The 15,070-nt window shown below is 39.3% G+C and overlaps 1 protein-coding gene across 1 annotated transcript in view; it reads right to left on the bottom strand.

Annotated features, from left to right (window-relative positions):
• The window catches only part of GREM1 (gremlin 1, DAN family BMP antagonist), a 50,529-nt gene extending 41,970 nt beyond the window's left edge, over positions 1–8,559 (bottom strand). The window contains exon 1 of the mRNA XM_089671306.1: positions 8,368–8,559. The gene's annotated coding sequence lies outside the window, so the exon portion shown is untranslated. The remainder of the gene's footprint in view (positions 1–8,367) is intronic.
• Between the last annotated feature and the right edge of the window lie 6,511 nt (positions 8,560–15,070).

Genomic DNA, 15,070 nt, shown 5'->3' with positions numbered 1-15,070 from the left:
AGAAGAAGAAGAGGATGAAGAAGAAGAAGAAGAAGAAGAAGAAGAAGTAGGATGAAAATAAGAATAATTGCAAGCCGGCAAAAAGTGTATGTGCAGAGTTCCTCTATTCTGCAGATACACTTAGAGGAGCTCTGCACATACACTTTTTGCCGGCTTGGAATTAATCTTATTTTCATCCTACTTCTTCTTCTTCTTCATCCTCATCCTCATCCTCAGAAGAAGAAGAAGAGGATGAGGATGAGGATGAAGAAGAAGAAGAAGAAGAAGTAGGATGAAAATAAGAATAATTCCAAGCCGGCAAAAAGTGTATGTGCAGAGCTCCTCTAAGTGTATCTGCAGAGCTCCTCTAAGTGTATCTGCAGAATAGAGGAACTCTGCACATACACTTTTTGCCGGAAACCGCTGTATGGAGGGAATGTCCCAGAACTGTCAGAAATAGTCTATTTCTGACAGTTCTGGGACATTCACTCCATACAGCTGTTTCAACCGCTGTATGGAGGGAATGTCATAGAACTGTCAGAAATAGACTATTAATGACAGTTCTGGGACTGTCCTTCCATACAGCGGTTGAAACATTGTATGTATTTGTTTCCATAAATGGATCCATTTATGGAAACAAATAGATACAATGTTTCAACCGCTGTATGGAAGGACAGTCCCAGAACTGTCATTAATAGTCTATTTCTGACAGTTCTATGACATTCCCTCCATACAGCGGTTGAAACAGCTGTATGGAGTGAATGTCCCAGAACTGTCAGAAATAGACTATTTCTGACAGTTCTGGGACAATCACTCCATACAGCTGTTTCAACCGCTGTATGGAGGGAATGTCATGGAACTGTCAGAAATAGACTATTAATGACAGTTCTGGGACTGTCCTTCCATACAGCGGTTGAAACATTGTATGTATTTGTTTCCATAAATGGATCCATTTATGGAAACAAATACATACAATGTTTCAACCGCTGTATGGAAGGACAGTCCCAGAACTGTCAGAAATAGTCTATTTCTGACAGTTCTGGGACATTCACTCCATACAGCTGTTTCAACCGCTGTATGGAGGGAATGTCATAGAACTGTCAGAAATAGACTATTAATGACAGTTCTGGGACTGTCCTTCCATACAGCGGTTGAAACATTGTATCTATTTGTTTCCATAAATGGATCCATTTATGGAAACAAATAGATACAATGTTTCAACCGCTGTATGGAAGGACAGTCCCAGAACTGTCATTAATAGTCTATTTCTGACAGTTCTATGACATTCCCTCCATACAGCGGTTGAAACAGCTGTATGGAGTGAATGTCCCAGAACTGTCAGAAATAGACTATTTATGACAGTTCTGGGACATTCACTCCATACAGCGGTTGAAACATTGTATCTATTTTTTTTCCATAAATGACATTCTGCAGATACACTTAGAGGAGCGCTGCAGATACACTTTTTGCCGGCTTGGAATTATTCTTATTTTCATCCTACTTCTTCTTTTTCTTCTTATGAGGATGAGGATGAAGAAGAAGAAGTAGGATGAAAATAAGATTAATTCCAAGCCGGCAAAAAGTGTATCTGCAGCGCTCCTCTAAGTGTATTTGCAGAATGTCATTTATGGAAAAAAATAGATACAATGTTTCAACCGCTGTATGGAAGGACAGTCCCAGAACTGTCATAAATAGTCTATTTCTGACAGTTCTGGGACATTCACTCCATACAGCTGTTTCAACCGCTGTATGGAGGGAATGTCATAGAACTGTCAGAAATAGACTATTAATGACAGTTCTGGGACTGTCCTTCCATACAGCGGTTGAAACATTGTATGTATTTGTTTCCATAAATGGATCCATTTATGGAAACAAATACATACAATGTTTCAACCGCTGTATGGAAGGACAGTCCCAGAACTGTCATTAATAGTCTATTTCTGACAGTTCCATGACATTCCCTCCATACAGCGGTTGAAACAGCTGTATGGAGTGAATGTCCCAGAACTGTCAGAAATAGACTATTTCTGACAGTTCTGGGACAATCACTCCATACAGCTGTTTCAACCGCTGTATGGAGGGAATGTCATGGAACTGTCAGAAATAGACTATTAATGACAGTTCTGGGACTGTCCTTCCATACAGCGGTTGAAACATTGTATGTATTTGTTTCCATAAATGGATCCATTTATGGAAACAAATACATACAATGTTTCAACCGCTGTATGGAAGGACAGTCCCAGAACTGTCATAAATAGTCTATTTCTGACAGTTCTGGGACATTCACTCCATACAGCTGTTTCAACCGCTGTATGGAGGGAATGTCATAGAACTGTCAGAAATAGACTATTAATGACAGTTCTGGGACTGTCCTTCCATACAGCGGTTGAAACATTGTATGTATTTGTTTCCATAAATGGATCCATTTATGGAAACAAATACATACAATGTTTCAACCGCTGCATGGAAGGACAGTCCCAGAACTGTCATTAATAGTCTATTTCTGACAGTTCCATGACATTCCCTCCATACAGTGGTTGAAACAGCTGTATGGAGTGAATGTCCCAGAACTGTCAGAAATAGACAGAAACTGTCACAGAACTGTCCTTCTTCTCATCCTTCTCCTTCTTCTCATCCTTCTTCTCATCCTTCTTCTCATCCTTCTTCTCATCCTTCTCCTTCTTCTCATCCTTCTCCTTCTTCTCATCCTTCTCCTTCTCCTTCTTCTCATCCTTCTCCTTCTCCTTCTTCTCATCCTTCTCCTTCTCCTTCTTCTCATCCTTCTCCTTCTCCTTCTTCTCATCCTTCTCCTTCTTCTCATCCTTCTCCTTCTCCTTCTTCTCATCCTTCTCCTTCTCCTTCTTCTCATCCTTCTCCTTCTCCATCTTCTCATCCTTCTCCTTCTCCTTCTTCTCATCCTTCTCCTTCTCCTTCTTCTCATCCTTCTCCTTCTCCATCTTCTCATCCTTCTCCTTTTCCTTCTTCTCATCCTTCTCCTTCTGCTTCTCCTTCTCCTTCTCCTTCTCCTTCTTCTCATCCTTCTCCTTCTTCTCATCCTTCTCCTTCTTCTCATCCTTCTCCTTCTCCTTCTTCTCATCCTTCTCCTTCTTCTCATCCTTCTCCTTCTTCTCATCCTTCTCCTTCTTCTCATCCTTCTCCTTCTCCTCATCCTTCTCCTTCTTCTCATCCTTCTCCTTCTCCTTCTTCTCATCCTTCTCCTTCTCCTTCTTCTCATCCTTCTCCTTCTCCATCTTCTCATCCTTCTCCTTCTCCTTCTTCTCATCCTTCTCCTTCTTCTCATCCTTCTCCTTCTCCTTCTTCTCATCCTTCTCCTTCTCCTTCTTCTCATCCTTCTCCTTCTCCTCATCCTTCTCCTTCTTCTCATCCTTCTCCTTCTCCTTCTTCTCATCCTTCTCCTTCTCCTTCTTCTCATCCTTCTCCTTCTCCTTCTTCTCATCCTTCTCCTTCTTCTCATCCTTCTCCTTCTTCTCATCCTTCTCCTTCTCCTTCTCCTTCTCTTTCCTCATCTCCAAGGGCATTTAAATTAAAGGTACAGTGTTCTGCACTAATTTAAAGGCTCTCTGAAGCCTAGAAACCCTTTTTATAAGTCATCTTCGTAGCGAAGAAATTCGCATCGAATCGAATTTCACACTGGAATTCGCCGAATCAGCCGAATCTAATTTTTGAGAAATTCGCTCATCTCTAGCTATCACCTTTCGTATAACATCCCCCTTCCTTTAGATTGCAAGCTCCCTGAGCAGGGCCCTTCTTTTCCTTCTGTACTGAAATGTATTGTAATTGTACTGTCTGCCTTTATATTGTAAAGCGCTGCACAAACTGTTGGCGCTATATAAATCCTGTATAATAATAATAATAACCTAAGGGAAAATTCCCTTTCAAAATGAACAGTTTATTTGCTTTTAGTAAATCAACCCCAGTATCCCCATTGTGCAACAAACCAACTTTTCTTATACACTGGCACACCTACCTTATTGCATTCTGCACAATATTGTTATCTGAACTGCTTCAGTAAGTTTAGAGAGTTAGTGAGTTTCTTCTCTGACTGTGACACTAGTACCCAGCAAGAAACCAGACTAAGAAAATCAATTCTCAATATTGAAAAGAAAACCATTAATAGTATTCCAAGATCAATTCTGTACCATTATACTTATTCCAGAATGGCACCATAATCAAAAGTAAAAGTGTGACATATGAAGAAAACGCAGCACAGCATGGGATCCTGTCCATTATGATATACATAGCAAAAATTATCTAATACTCCTTCTAGTGGATCCACGGTAGGATCATGTTCCATTTTCAAAATATTTGACCATTTCTGTGACTAATTTATCTGCAGCGCTCATTACAATTTTACAAAATGCCAAGTTCTAATAAAATAATATATTCTGTCTGACATTTCTAAGTTTATGTAGTGTGCTCATTTATGTAAATAACTTTAGCCATGGAAACCAATGCAAGCTTTAGATGGTCAAACATTATCCTCAAGACCCTCTCAGCTTGGCTGCATATTATGTCTCCATGGTAGCAGAAGGGTTTAACAAGTTATTAGAATTGAGATAGTGTACACACTGTGTAAGGTCATTCTACGCAAGGCTAGGTCACGCTGCTAAAGAAAACTTTTAATGAATAATTACAGAGGGAAAACAGTTCTTCCCGACCCCACAGAAGCAGTCAAATCTATCCCCTAAAAAAGGGATATTTCTACAAAACCATATAATTTGATCATTAGACCTAGATATCTAAGTAAATCATGCAATTATTTTCCAAATGTTGTCACTGATTTTGCATTACTACCTTATGTGGCAAGACATTCTGAAGCTCTTACCCTAAACCATCCAAAAAGGGATGATAAAATTGATTTTCCTCATTAGCAGTTCCTGCCCGTTATGCTTTGTAAAGGACATGGAATAAAAAAAATTGCCACATGTTGCTATTGACCTTGAATATACAGTATTTATACATATTAACTTAATCACTTCCAAGGTATTTTTGCCAAAACAATTCAATCCATGTTATTGTAACCTTTTATTGTAAGACCTCATCTTTAGTAAGGTAGTGGTCTGCCTTTGAACCTAACCTATACCTCCCATGAACTTATTATTGTTCAGAGCTTAGCATTTATTGCATATTAAGACAAAACTAATTTCTTATCTCCGTTTTTATAATCATGTTTTATAATTTTTTTTTTACAAACCCCTAAATTTATTTGCTTTTAAAGCTGTAATTTGGATGGTGTGTGGATACTTGGCTTACAGTTAATCAATGTTCAAAACCCTTATCCAACTTTGTCATCCCTAAATATATTTCCTTTAATGTATGGGCACAATGCTATTACCTCTTGTTGGATCCATAACCTTACTTTTACCATAATCTGCCATTTTGTCAAGATCTTTCTGAATTTGTATAAGGTAATGAACCCAAAGAATATGTAGCTACTTTATTTGTTAAAAAGCTTTTAAGCACTAAAATCTGATGGTCCATCAAGCAAACTGTATTTGTGAACAACGCACCAAAAGTACTAATATTCAACTTTTATGTATCAGCCCCAAAGAGAACCAAAGAATATTAAAAAAGATCTCCCAGGCCTTTTCCACCTTGTAAACATATGAAGGTGAACAACTTTGAGTAGTTCAAGAAGTGCATCAAACCTTGTTAATTATTGTTTTACCTACAACGGTTAATACCTTCACATAGTAAATGTCTCTACTATTGGTTCATACAAAAATGTAAGACAAATAATAAAATAATCATTTATTAAAGCAATAAATCAAAATCATATCCTTAAAAAATACATTCTTTCACTGACCAAAATTCAATAGTCATAATGGTTACAAAAAATATCAACGGTTGTAGCCCTACTGAAGGTTCTGTAGAACAGAACTAGGGTTCCAATAAATATCCTCTCCTAATGATACTTTTACCAAAAATAATCTCTCTTGATGAACAAAGTTAATGATATCATGTAGATTGGACAACCAGTATCCACATCCATAATTATAGTAATGGACGTTTCAAATTTATACAGGTATTTCAAAGCTGAGGACCTGATGAACATATGCCATGAACAACATTACTGGGCATTGTAGCTCATAACCTTTTGGTTTAATGGCATTTAGCCCCTCAGGTTTCATGATATCGTGTTTGATTACCGCATATTTCTGTCTATGATGATTATTTTTTGCTATTATAAGATCATATGTATTCTGTTCTAATGTAATATTACTACACCCAGAGCTCCAAAGCTCATGCTGTATGCTCTTGTCTCTTCTTCAATAAAATCTTTTGGTAACAAAGCTATTGGTTTAAAAAGAAAAAGATAATCTAAATGATTATATATTTAGAAACAGTATAGTCACTAAAACCATTCCTAGAACAGTGATATTTATTTTTCAGCAACAAATGAATATAATATTACTCTCAGAGGTCCATTTATCGATGTTTGGATTTAGTTCAAAAAATGTGTGAACCCTGGGTGAAAGTTGTGTGAATATTGGTTCCAAACATTTATAAATAGACCCCATAATATGAAATTATATTTTTATTTTTTTGCTGCTTGCAAATCATAGGGTACTTTCAAATATGCCCACACAGGTATACAAAAAAAAAATGAGAACAATTTGGGATGGACATGTGGGAGACAACCAGGGGCGGACTGACAACTCATGGGGCCCCCGGGCAATGGGGGATCATGGGCCCCTGTGTCCTTGCCCAAACTCAAAAAAGCCTATGAAAAAGGTACCAGGGGCATCTTATGGGGCCCCCTACTGACCCCAGGCCCTCGGGCAGTGCCCGAGTTTCCAAATGGTCAGTCGGCCCCTGGAGACAACTCAAAAGGGTCTTTTTTGGAGAAAAAAATGGTGCAGATAGTATGCAAAATTCATGCGTGATTCAGCTCAAGACTTGATCAACCCACAGATATGTGCCTAACCACTTAGCATCTGTGCTGCCATTTATAATAAACATTTTGCCACTGTGGTCAAGAACCAAACAGTAGAAACTATGAGCTTGATATATCCATCAAAACATGTTTATTACTACCCACATGTTCTGGTTTATTTTCAAATGAACAATTTATGTACAAGACATGGTTACTTAAAGTCACTGTTAGAATTGTGTCCTATAGAGAAAAATAAGACCCCACATACATGTCATGTGGCATAAGCCACAATAGAAATTCTACTGTAATCATCTAATGACTCCTGTGCAATATTAAGTAATACTGTAAAAAAAAAAAAAAAAAAAAAAAAAATATATATATATATATATATATATATATATGTGCATATAACATACAGCAAGGTACGAGAAAATTATAGGTGTTTTTCCTTTTTTGCAAGAGCTTACCTAAATTGCATCATTATTGACAAAAACAAAATCAGTTACACACATGCACAATTCTGTAAGCTATTGAACAGTATAGGTGGTGCATGAACATGAATTTATAGAAAGTAACAACTAATACCACTGTTACCTCTTATAGGTATATTATTATAGCAATTTGTGAGACAATGCTACAATAAAAAGGTTGAACAAAAATTCAGAGAGTGTTGTGCTGCCACATCTTATTGAATAGTATGCTGCTTTAATTTTTCTGCTATTTAATGTAAATACATTTTAAAAGATATAGAATAATATAATAAATACATTAATCTTTTAGCAACTTTACAAAATACAATTATGAGCCTGTACTTGTAAAACAATTACTACACCTGTGAAATGACCAAAGTCCTTAGAAACAGTTATTAGTAAATTAACTGCTGTATTTACTGCACTATACAATATATTTTACTGTGGTACAATTAGTTTTACCAGTACACCAAAAAATATTATTTTGCTTCCTGCACTTTCAGACATCTAAGTTTGATACCTGCCTCCCCAATTATATATAATGTTAATGAGCATGCCGAAAAAAGTTACATGCAATATATATTTATATATATAGATTTTTTTGCCAACGTTATAAAAAAAAATCTATGGACATCCTCCTGCTGAGCATTGTACTAAATTGAATTACAATAGTGGCAATTAGTTACAGGACGGTATTTCCTGCCTGATATGTAGATAACTGGTATAAAGCAATATATTTCTCTTAGATATATCTACAACAAAACTTCAAACTAAAAAAATGAAATTGTGTGGCGAGAACTGAATGTAACAAGGAATAAAGTTGAAAACCTGGGACGATATATTTCCAGGGACAAACCTCCAAGCTTGTGTGTTTTAGAAAGTATTCTGCGCAAAGTGTTGGCATTTACAAATCCTGTATTATAATAATAGTAATAATAAAATTGGCAGATAGAATATACTATGGATTTTATCTGATGGACTGTCCAGGCAGGATGGAGGTCTCAGTCCAGATAGCTTTACCTGTGTGAAGTGCTTGGCTGGTCCTGCCTCACAGGAAAAGTGTCCTAAATGAGCTGTCCATTCGAGAGGATGGAGGAAATCCTTCAGATCCAGGCTACAAATTGCTGCAGCGCCGAGCTGTCTCTCATTTAAATGTCTGCCAGCTGAGGTTTACTCTGTAAACCTCCCACATCATTGGCTGATGGACAGCACTGCACTCAGACTGTGTGATGTCTTATCCGCCCCTTTTAACACTTCCCCCGACCTCTCCTAAAGGGAGAGAGAGACTTCTGAGCAGAGAAACCCACTGAGAAGTCCCCCCAGTGCAGAGCATTGTGTTTCATCACATAGCTTAGTTCACAGACAGCACACACTCCTATTGTCATTACACATAGGTATCTACAGGCATCTAATATGTGCTAGTCGTGTATGCACAAGCTGGCCAGAGAAAAAAAAAAAAACCTTGTATAGGTAATCGGCCGAGTGATCAGACGGGCAATAACTGTAACTTGCAGTTTACTGAACAGGTGCAAAGTTAGAAACCATACTGCAAAGCAGGTTCAGAATGGCAAAGCTTGTACATACACTGCAAAATATTACAAAACAGACTATGAAAGCTGCACAAACATGGACTCTCACAGCATTTTTTCTGTTACTCAATAGGTCCAGCTGAGAATCACGACTTCAGTAAAACAATTCACAACACAAACAGCTACTTGTGATTATTCCCATAGAGAGCATCCCTCCAGTAAAGTTCAGAGTAGCTCTGGTAACACAGAGATCCAAGGACACAGCATCACCCCACTAGGACTAAGCGTACTCTGGTTGCAATTGGGGAAAAAGTTTCCACAGTAGATGGGTCTTCCAAGGAAACTTCTAGCTATTACGGTCTGGGTGCAGAAACATACCTGGTGTAAAAGTTTGGTAACAGTTTATTGAAGTCAGTTCACTGGTAACATGTAAACCAACGTGTTTCAGAGGGAATACCCCCTCCTTCATCAGGGCTCTAATAGTGGATGTGATGGGGACAATGCTGATACAAGAATGTGGCTAAGGAAGTAGAATGTTGGCAGCTGTCAAATTACAGAAAAGCTGCATTTCGCTATTTTGCAATTTGATAGCTGCCAATGGGCCTAATTTTAATGGGATGTCCTAAGCACTATAATTGTGGCAAACAAAGCTCATGCACTTTTTTGAGCTCAAGATTTGCAGTTTGCATGTTTTTCCATTGTGTATTTTGCCACGTTTGCTGTTTTTTTTGCACGTAAAATTGTTTCTCATTTGCCATGTTTGGGGTGCCATTAACAGTTATAGGCACAGCAAGCCCAAAATGCGCATTCACTTTTTTGCACATGTACAGTGACATTAATGTGAATGCAGCTGCTCCTGCATGGTGTATAAATGGGCATTACATTACAAACATGGGCATTCGTATTGGGCAAACACCTGTGCTCAGAGCTGGAATTGTATACTGGGATTCTGTAGGCACACAACTTTCGTGCCCAAGAACACCCCTCTGCTAGAATGACTTCTCTTGCACAGTAGATTTTCTTTTTTACTCAATTTACAATTTTGTTACTGTATAAATAAGCTTCTATTACATCACTAGTAATGGAGATGGGAAAAAAAAACGTGTGGCAAATGACTGTTACCATTAGTCACAAGACTACTGTTCCTAATAGTAAATCCAGCTGTGTCACTATATTTGCCTCTGGATGACTCCATCCACACTGGTTGCTTTGCTACCTCAGTGTGCTTGGCCAGATTCAATTGGGAATTGCCCACAGACTGCAAACATCTGTATTGGGTGATCATTCTTTTATGTCTGAAGGCACTGGAAGCCCTGCTTCCCTGGCTTTCAAATGTTCTCCTAGTGAGAGACCAACGAAAATTGATGGAATTGCAGCATTAACATAATTACATAGTCTGACTATAAAAAGTCCATCCAGTTCAACCATTAAAAAAAAAAAGTTATAATCCTACACCCACAGTTGATTCAGAGGAAGGCAAAAAAAAAACAGCAAAGCATGATCCAATTTGCTCCTGCAGGGGAAAAAAATTCCTTCCTGATCCCCCGAGAGACAATCGGATATTCCCTGGATCAACTTTACCTATAAATAACCAATATGGAGGCAATGTCCAATGCAATGCTGTACCACACTGCACAAAGTGAATGCTTTGTGAAGTGCTGCTTTATCCAACTCAATGCACCTTTAAACATTTGAAGTTTGGGAATGGTTGGAGGGCATCTGTGTCAAACCGATCAGTGCTCACATCAAAATATAAGCATAGAAATATTATTAACAGTGTCAAAGAAAATGATAATTTAAGTATGATGTCCATTCAAAAAACTGTTCATAATGTGCCTAAACAGTGTTTCTCTTCTGTGCGCTTGTGCTTTACAACATCACAAGGTATCTTCATGTGTGAACAGTGCTTCCTGATGCCGCTGTGAAATATACTCACCTCGGAAAAAGAACCACTTAGTTATAGGAGATTATTCAGTGCAAGTAACCCAAAAGAACACCGCCCCAACTAACCCCCCCCCCCACGACACATCCACCCTGTCACTCCTAGGGGTCCAGCAGCTCTCAGGACCTTAAGTGTTAACTTTTCCTCCTTCCACTTCAACCAAAAAAAACCTCATAGTGCTCATTGAATTTCCTGGTTTATTGAAAGGTAAAGTAACACACAATTCACAGCAGAATAAAATTGCTCACAGTTAACACCTCCGGATCAAGTAAACAAGATCCCACACCACCCAAGCTACTGAAGACAGCTGACCAAGACAGTGGATCCTCCCACTGAGCGTGATGGCGTCAACTGCAGAGACTCCATCTTACACATTACGTCTGAAAGACTTCATCAAAGGACTGCAAACATCTGGAGAGGGACCATGAAAATCAATGTGTTTGCAGCATCAATCAGCATGGCGGCAATGACTAGTGCAATGCTGTACACACCACATGAAGTGAACTCTTTTTGAAGTGCTACTTTGTCCAAGTCAATACACCTTTAGACATCTGAAGTTTGGGAGTGGTTGGAGGGCAATAGGATAAAGTGTGCAACACATCCGTTTTCAGAGCATGAGACTGAGAAGCATCACATCCTATTATGTGTCCCCAGTACAAACACCAGACCGAAAAGGATAAAATACACCATCTGAATGTGTTCTATGATGTAAAAGCACAGAATAAGACTTTGGAGTCTATGAACTATGTGGATCCAATGATGCCAGCTGAGCTGTGCCCTGTATAATGACAGCATATTGTTTCCTTATCATTCCTCTATCCATTTGGTTGTATCTGGTTTGTGTTGTAAGTAGGGTTATTAGGCAAAGCATCAAACATTTTACATTAAAGAAAACCTGCACTGAGAGAAATAAAAAGACAGCCATTACAATGTCTTGGCTGCATTTGGACTTAGTACTTTGTGACTCACTGAGCTGGAACAAGCATGCAGCCAGAGATTTCAAAACCCTTGATACTTGTTCCAGGTCAGTGACTTAGTAAACATGGAATCCTTAGAATCGGCTTAGCATCCACGCAACTAGAATTTTCAGGAAAGTTCAGCAATGGTGCCTTACAATTTTTTTCGGCATCATTTTCCTTTTTCAGAGCCCTATAGATTATCCATGGGCAATTAGTAATCATTCTTATATATGATGTGACAATCATACATGAGCATCGACATTTAATACTAAGTCGGCAGTACATGTCTTTCATCTATATTCATATAATGGGATGTTAAGTCCCATGTACAGGATGATTATCTGCCAATAAAAACTCATTATTGCTCCTTCTATGGCCACTTTTAAGCTGACCCCTCCCCATATAATACCTAAATACAAGAGTGATATGTATTCTTTATTGCTCGAACACTACTATGCCAAGCAACATGCTTATCAGATCCTAAAATGTGACAACCTACCAAACCTTCTTGACAAGAAAGAAGATTTAAACTTTACTAGACATATCTAAAAGCATCTATAATCATTAAAGGTATAGTCTGCAAAAATCAGGTATTTCAGTTATGTATAGATAATTTCCAGTTCCAATTCCTTGCTTTGCCTTTAACCTGAAACAGTGTATATCTCCCACTCCAGTCTACATTATTAAAAAAAAAATCATCACTCTAAAATCCAGCAATGATATCCTTTGTGGGGGCCAAGGCAGATAGGCTAAGAATGCTGTTGCACAGCAGCATCTCCCATGTAAATCCTGATACGTTTTTAGTTCAGTTTATGCAGTAGGGCTACACTGGCAATCACATTTCTTAGCTACTGAGCAATTTAAGGTAACTCTGTGTCTTGTAGTGAGATAGTGGACAATGAATGAAAGTACAGCACGCAGTGGTGGGCCAGCACCCAAGGGTGCTGAATGCTGAAGATTTTTTGGCAACTGTAGCACTAAAAGAGAATGAACATAGAAGTAATTGCTAGTTATATTGACAATTACACTTAAAATTAAAGGAACACTTTTTAATCAAGTATAGCATCAAGTCAATTAAACTCCTGGAATATTGTTCTGGTCAGTTAAGCAGCAGAGGGGGTTGTTAATCTGTTTCAGCTGCTTTGGTGTTAATTAAATTAGCAACATGTGCACTAGATGGGCAAAAGGAATGGTATTACAGGTGAAGGTCACTGACATTTTTTCCCCTACTCATCTTTTCTGACTGGTTTTTACTAGTTTTGCATATGGCTAGGGTCAGTGTCACTACTGGTAGCGTGAGGAACTACCTGGACCCTACAGAGGTTGTGCAGGCAGTCCAACTCCTCCAGAATGGCACATCAATACATGCCATTGCCTGAAGGTTTGCTGTGTCTCCCAACAAAGTCTCAAAAGCATGAAGGAGATTCCAGGAGACAGGCAGTTACTCTGGGAGAGTTGGACAGGGCCTTAGAAGGTCCTTAACCCATCAGCAGGACTAGTATCTGCTCTTTTGTGCAAGGAGGAACGGGATGAGCACTATCAGAGCCCTACAAAATGTCCAGCAGGCCACTGGTGTGTATGTCTCTGACCAAAGAATCAGAAACAGACTTCCTGTGGGTGGCCTGAGGGCACGACATCCTCTAGTGGGCCCTGTGCTCACTGCCTGGCACCATAGAGCTCGACTGGCATTTGCCATTAAACACCAGAATTGGCATGTGGCGAGAATCAACTCATGTGGTGAGAGTATACAGGCAGTTCCTGGAGGATGAAGGAATTGATACCGTTGAATGGCCCCCACGCTCGCCTGATCTAAATCCAATAGAACACCTCTGGGATATCATGTTTCAGTTGATCTGAGGTCGCACCTCAGACTGTCCAAGAGCTCAGTGATGTCCTGGTCCAGATCTGGGAGGACACCGTGGGGTTTATTTACTAAAGCTGGAGAGTGCAAAATCAGACTCCCTTCTGCATAGAAACCAATCAGCTTCTAACCTCAGCTTGTTCAATGAAGCCTTGGCAATGAAACCTGGAAGCTGATTGGTTTCTATGCAGAAGTGAGTCTGATTTTTCACTCTCCACCTTTAGTAAATAAACCCCCATCTGTCATCTGATTAGGAGCATGCCCCGATGTTGCCAGGCATGCATGCAAGCACGTGGGGGCCATACAAACTACTGAGTATCATTCTGAGTTGCTGCAATGAAATGTCAGCAAAATGGACTAACCTGCTGCATAATTTTTTAATTTTCGGGGTGTCTTTGAATTCAGTCCTCTGTAGACTGATAATTTTCATTTCCATCAAACGATGGGGCATCCTTACGTTCCTAATACATTACCCAGTCCATATCAGTATAGATATCCAGCATGATATTTTTCCCCATTGAGATTTGATGTGTTCTCAAATTGTCCCTTTCATTTTTTTGAGCAGTGTATATTGAATCTTAATAAATCTTATTTTTAAAAAAATATTTTTCAAGCAAAAGAGTACCTTTAACCAGTTATTGACTGTCACCTCATCACACAGTCTGCTAACGAGATGACTGTCAGTAAGTAGTTACCTCTCATGGTAGCAAGAGACTTAATGGCCTTCGTGGACCTAAACTTGGGTTGTAGAACTAATTTCAAATGCTTGCAAGGTTACAGCTTAAAGATGATTGTCAGCCAGTTTGCAAAAAATTAAAAGTCAGCAGCTGCAAATATAGTAGCTTGTGACTTTTAATAAAAGAACGCTTACCTGTCCAAGGACTGAGTGCCATTCTTGCCTGAGTCAGTTCTTTGTCAGACTTTGGGTCGCTGTGACGATCGCGGCATCAGACCCCAGCCCTTCTTACCAAACTCGTGACCGAAGGACTAGCCTATCTAAAATCACGCTGTCACGTGCTTAACAATGCCACGCCCAGCTGCACCTGGCACAAAGATTTTCCAACTAATGGACCACAATCTGTGTACCAGCAGCCTGGAAGTGATTGTTATGGGGTCAGGTTAATTATGCAATTAACCCTTCACACTGCCACCACCTCCTTTTTGTGCAGAGAAAGAGGAAACTCGGCAATATCAGCAATAACACTGTGATGTTCAATAATCGTCTGTATACCTGTGAGGGACCGCCGAGCGGCACCACTAGCACTCCACTGGTCAGGCGTGCCCAGAGTGCGGAGTCTAAGCCCCAGGGTACTTGTTCACCAGGGCCCCTGATGGTGGGGATGGACTTGTAGTACCCCGAGACCAGGTCGCCTCTACTGAGCACACCTGTCAGTGGTAGTGGTGTTCGCCAGGGGTTCCAACCAGGGAGAGC

Source organism: Staurois parvus, unplaced genomic scaffold (genome assembly GCF_062004578.1).
Source record: "Staurois parvus isolate SC_StPar_1 unplaced genomic scaffold, SC_StPar_1.0 ptg000104l, whole genome shotgun sequence".
In the NCBI taxonomy this organism is placed as follows: Eukaryota; Metazoa; Chordata; class Amphibia; order Anura; family Ranidae; genus Staurois; species Staurois parvus.
This window is presented reverse-complemented; position numbering and strand designations above follow the sequence as displayed.